Source organism: Phaethon aethereus, assembly GCF_964289735.1.
Source record: "Phaethon aethereus genome assembly, chromosome: 2".
Lineage (NCBI taxonomy): Eukaryota > Metazoa > Chordata > Aves > Phaethontiformes > Phaethontidae > Phaethon > Phaethon aethereus.
Genome location: NC_138582.1, coordinates 55,743,271 through 55,748,516, shown reverse-complemented (window position 1 = coordinate 55,748,516; position 5,246 = coordinate 55,743,271). Strand labels below are relative to the sequence as shown.

At 37.9% G+C, this 5,246-nt stretch overlaps 1 pseudogene across 1 annotated transcript; it reads right to left on the bottom strand.

The window, feature by feature from the left end:
* Positions 1-352: 352 nt before the first annotated feature.
* On the bottom strand, positions 353-4,802 carry LOC309417143 (myosin regulatory light chain 2, smooth muscle minor isoform-like; annotated as a pseudogene). The gene is made up of 4 exons: positions 4,188-4,802; positions 2,302-2,499; positions 1,971-2,132; positions 353-814 (listed from the first exon to the last, which is right to left on the bottom strand). The product of its transcript is annotated as a myosin regulatory light chain 2, smooth muscle minor isoform-like (transcript).
* Positions 4,803-5,246: the final 444 nt, after the last annotated feature.

Genomic DNA, 5,246 nt, shown 5'->3' with positions numbered 1-5,246 from the left:
CTGCTTAAGAATCATAAATGTTCTCTGCTGGCCATTAGGCAATTGTAACAACCGTCCCTAACCATTTCTTTGGCTGCCTACATACACCAGTCAGATGCCACTTCAAAAACCTGAGATGAAGAGATTTGTACAGCTGCATTGTTAAAAATACCAGCACATCCTGCTAGGAGCAGTTCAGACCTGTGTGACACTGCACAAAACATTATGAAAATGAGTTTTCCAGCTAGATTTGCAACTGCAAGTAAAATACAATTAAACACACCTGCATTTGTAAATGCATAATAGAAATGTCATTCTTCACAAAATTTGAGGTATTTTATCTATATAGCAATCTTTATTTCAAAATGGCAGTTATTACAAAAATGTAAAAATCCAGCTAAACCAGAAACATTGAGATTATTTTCCTGGACTATCAAATCCATGGATCTTTGTCCCCATATCCTTTTCCTCACAATATCTTCCCCACTTCCAGTCGGATTACACAGGTGCAAATGTGCCTAAATGACCTGGAATAGATAAATACATTGAGAAAGGCAAAAGCTGTAAAGCTAGATGCATGCAACAAGTTCTATCTGGAAGAAACCCTCAATAATAAACATAAGTGTAAAGTAGAGATAATCTGCAGGTATCCAGGGATTTGCTCAGTCATCCTTGTCTTTTGCCCCGTGTTTCAGGATGCGTGTGAATTCAATGTAGTTGAAATTCCCCTTTTTGTCGATGGGTGCCTCTCTGTACAGCTCATCTACCTCTTCATCTGTGAACCTGTCTCCCATTGTCGTCAGCAGCTCTCGCAGGTAGTCTTCCTGGATGAACCCTGGAACACAATGGAAGAGGACGTAAGGGAAAGGAGTTCTTAAATTTATCTGCTAATCGACAGATGGTAATTTCTTTCTTTGAATTCTTTGTTTCAGTTAGAGACCCCTACAGTCTTTGTTCCCAAAACAAAGCCATTAAAGCCTAGCACTATTAATTGCCAAATAATTACAAACACTCAATCAAGTCAAGCCTCTAATTAATTTGCATGGTGTCACTACTTCAAGTAAAGGCCGTTTTATGATTTGCCCGAGTTGTTTCAAAGAACATACAAATTTGTCAGTATACATACTAGACCTTTCCCCCAACAGCAGGGCTATACTCCCAGCAGTACTGAGAGCCTTCTAACAGCTGCACATTTTATGCAACGGGGATCAGTTTGTCTTGAACATTACTAATGAAAACTACTAAAAAAAAATGATGGAACTTGACTACCAATGTTCAGCAAGTACATGAAACACAGGGAAGTTTGAAATATTGCGGAGATTTTTAGTTTGGAACAGGCTGCGCTGGGAAGTATTCAAAAAAGCATGTAGACATGGCACCTTGGGACATGGGTTAGTGGGCATGGTGGTATTGAGTTGATGGTTGGCCTTGATGATCTTGAAGGTCTTTTCCAACCTTAATGATTCTGTGGTCTTAAATCAGTGACAAAACTCAGATTTACTAAACTGGTTGCAAATACATTTTTGGCATTGTTTATTAAACAAGCAGCCTTCTATAACTTGTATTTTTTTTTCTATCAGCACTCTTGTGAGTCACACAAGGTTTTCCTTGTACTCTTTCTCCTCCTTAAAGCACAGCTTAATGGAGGAAAGGTGGATACAAGTTGCTGGCGGAAAACAAGTTCTTCATAACATCACAACAGACAAGGATTCCCCTTACAAAAGTTTCCCCAAAGCTCAACTTTAAGGTAGGAAAAATTTAAGGCCCTGGCTCCCAATCAACACCTTTTTTGCTTTCTCCTGTATTGAACAACAGAACCGAAGTGCCAGAAGTTAGGGATTTTAAGTTTTATAGTGTTTGAAAAGGTAATTTCAGCTGATGAGGATAAAGGCATGACTTAGTTTGCAGAAATCAGAATTTTCAGAGTTAAGAAAGTATTAATTGTTACAAAAGTAAGTAGAAGTAATATATGTATTATTTCACCCACGTACCTGTTGCTTCTTCATCAAAGCAAGCAAAAGCATTCCTGATTACATCTTCCGGATCAGTCCCGTTTAACTTCTCACCAAACATTGTGAGGAACATCGTGAAGTTTATGGGGCCTGGAGCCTCATTCATCATGGCATCTAGGTATTCATCCGTTGGATTCTTGCCTACAAATAGAGGGATTCATATTTGGTTTAGCTTTCAAACTAAAAGAAAATAAAATCTGAATAGCACAATACCAATTGGGACACCTCTCATAAGCTGTCCCAAACTCAATTATTTTAATTATAACAGCACAAATTTGTCTGGCAAACATAAACAGAAAAGGGACATTACCAAGGGAGGCGAGCATATCATGCAAGTCCTCTTTGTCGATGAAGCCATCCCTGTTCTGGTCGATCATGTTGAAGGCCTCCTTGAATTCCTGAATCTGTGACTGATCAAACATTGCAAATACATTGGAAGTGGCACGCTGAGGGCGCTTCTTGGTGGTCTTCGTCTTTGCCCTTTTGCTAGACATGGTGGCTGTTGGTTCTAGGGAGACACAAATGTATGCAAGATTGAACCTTATTAAATCAAGATTACAAGTCCTTGGGGGAAAGATGAATAAAGGAACAAATTCCATGTTATAAGCAAATACTCCAAAGTACACACTTATTTTAATATCCCCTGTTCCATTTTCTTTCATTCAGACTCACTTGCTATTAAGCATAATGTTTTTCAGGATTCAGGGACTGGCACTGTAGGCCAATAGCAGGCTACATTAAAAAATAAATCAAATCAGAGGTCTTGAAATGAAGATCACACAGTGCTTTTATTGCTGATTCAATACTCTATCTGCATCTTCCACAAATTAAGATTACTACATACTTAGCAGTTTAGGAGGCACCATTGACCTAGCATGTAGAAGGATATGGGCTGCTAACCTAGCATAATATGTAGTGGTTAAATAAATCAAGTAGTACGTTAAACTAACATTTGAGAGGGGAAAAGAAAAAAAGTATTTTAGGCTCTGAACAGCATTGTTTCATTTTAACAGCACTGCTGTTAAAAGAGCAGTAGGTCTCAGGACACAGAATGACCGTGCTAAGAACCTAATGCTTTTGTGAAGATCGTTGAATGGCCCTGGGGCTGGGAGAGAGATCTGCCAAAGAACTCCTACTAGGGTTCTTTCATCAAAGTCAACTAGAGGATTGCGTGTGTTACAAAAATGACACTGACACGGTTCAACTGCACTACATTGCTGTTCTCTTACACAGTGGAACTATTACACGATCCATACGCAAATGCAAGCATACTCTTTTTAAAATGAATTAATGACATAATAGTTCTAAAAGTCTAAAAAATCTAAAAATAGTTCTAAAAGTTCTAAAAATCTAAAAGATTGTTTCCTTTAAATTATCAACCTTTTAAATCATTTATATATTCTCAAAGAATCTTTATATAGTTTCATGTATCACAAATATACTAATTTCATTGTTTCCCCTTGAGCTGTCAAATGAAGAACATGGTAGTTTACATGTTGTAACACTAATATAATCAGAGTAGAAGTGCAGCTTTCAAGTTAACTGCTTCTAGTTATCTGGGAAGATACATTTAGTGTTCAGCTATGGCTGACGGCACAAACATGAAAAGCTGAGTCATTCACTGAAATGGAAACACAAAGACCTGGACACTGCTATTGGATCAAAGTAAGGCAGACCCTGTTTAATGCTGTTTCTAAAGGTGTTCTACACCTCTATGCTTTAGTTTTATCTAATGCAAGCAATCCATGCTACTATAATCCTTTATTAAGCCCAAACCAAATGTTAGGTAAACAAGGTTTCTTCCATCCTTGATTTTGAAACTTACATGAGGCACCTGCGACAAGCATGTCCTGAAAGAGGACAATTTAAGCTTCGCCTGTAGTAACAAGAATGCCAACATTTTGAAATTTACACTAAGTATTAATTTTATAATATTAAAAGAAATTATCTGGTCAGAAATGCAACTCTAATCAGTCACAGCACAGTTCTAACGGTTTCTCAGATAGTTTGCTCAAAGTTACTATATTTTCTGTTAGACTCCTGAAAAGCAAGACTGAAGTCAGTAACTTGGATTCATCCTTAAAAAAAAGGGAGTAAAATTAAGGAAAGTAACTCCCTTACATGGTCAACCAATGCAATATTCAGGCAAAAAGCAGTTTTTTGTTTTTTTTTTTAATTAAAGGAAAGACATTTTACCTTGCTTTGTATCAGATACATGACATGCTGTACCAAGCATCTGGATCATAAAAGGATATTCCATGGTTAAGTCCTTCTCAGTTGTCTACAAAAAGCGTTACTGATCTCCCCTGCTAATTCCACGCTTTTAAATCCTACGTGCATATACAACGTTCTTCTGACGTATAAGACAAACCATTATATGTCCTGAACTAAAAATAGCCTATGAAACGCAACTGCGCATCATTCAACAACACTTAAGTTCTCCCCATTGCATTCACTAACCACAAGCTATCCGAGATGTTTGGCCTCCAGCAACACTTCAACAAATAGATATGAAGTCCTGACATCTAGATATTTATGAAGACAGCTGACAATAAAGGTAGTTTGCTTTCAAGCTGCAGTCAAGGGCTGTGCATTACTTCAGTCTTTTTCTTACCTCAGTAAAAACCCTCATATAAGTTAAACTCTGAATTATTGATTAAAAGTCCCAGGACCCAAAATAGAGTAAAAAAAAAAATCCATTAACAACCGTTCTCTGAAATAATTCATAGTTTTCAGGATACGGCCTATTCAAAGTAAACTAAAAAGTTTTCTTTGCATGTGGTGCAAGGCAGTGCTCCCAGCAAGCCACTACCTGCAATTAAACCCTAAATCAAGAGAAGGTAACAAAAGCAGCCTACTGCCAAGTGTAGCTACCCATGGTGGGAAGACAGCCTCTTCGTTTTCAATTCTGTTCAGAAGATTGCCATATCAGAATATCATACTAGAGAAGACGAGAACTTTGCTAATGCTCGTGGTACTATTTTCTAAGTTTCTCTCAGCCAGGCTTGGGCAGCAGCCATACAGAACACAGAAGGCACGACTCTCTTACTTCAAGCAACCTGTCAGCCTGCATACAGAGAAACGTTCGGTCTCACAAGACTGTAATGCCTTTCAGCACAAGTTTAGTGTAGCTGTGCCTGAAATGCGGCTCTGGGACACTATGAGAAAGAGGGCAATATAAATTGGAATGTGTTCAGAAAAACAAGAGCATCAATCCAGTTAGCCGAAGAGATCAATTTAAGATAAAAAAGTTCC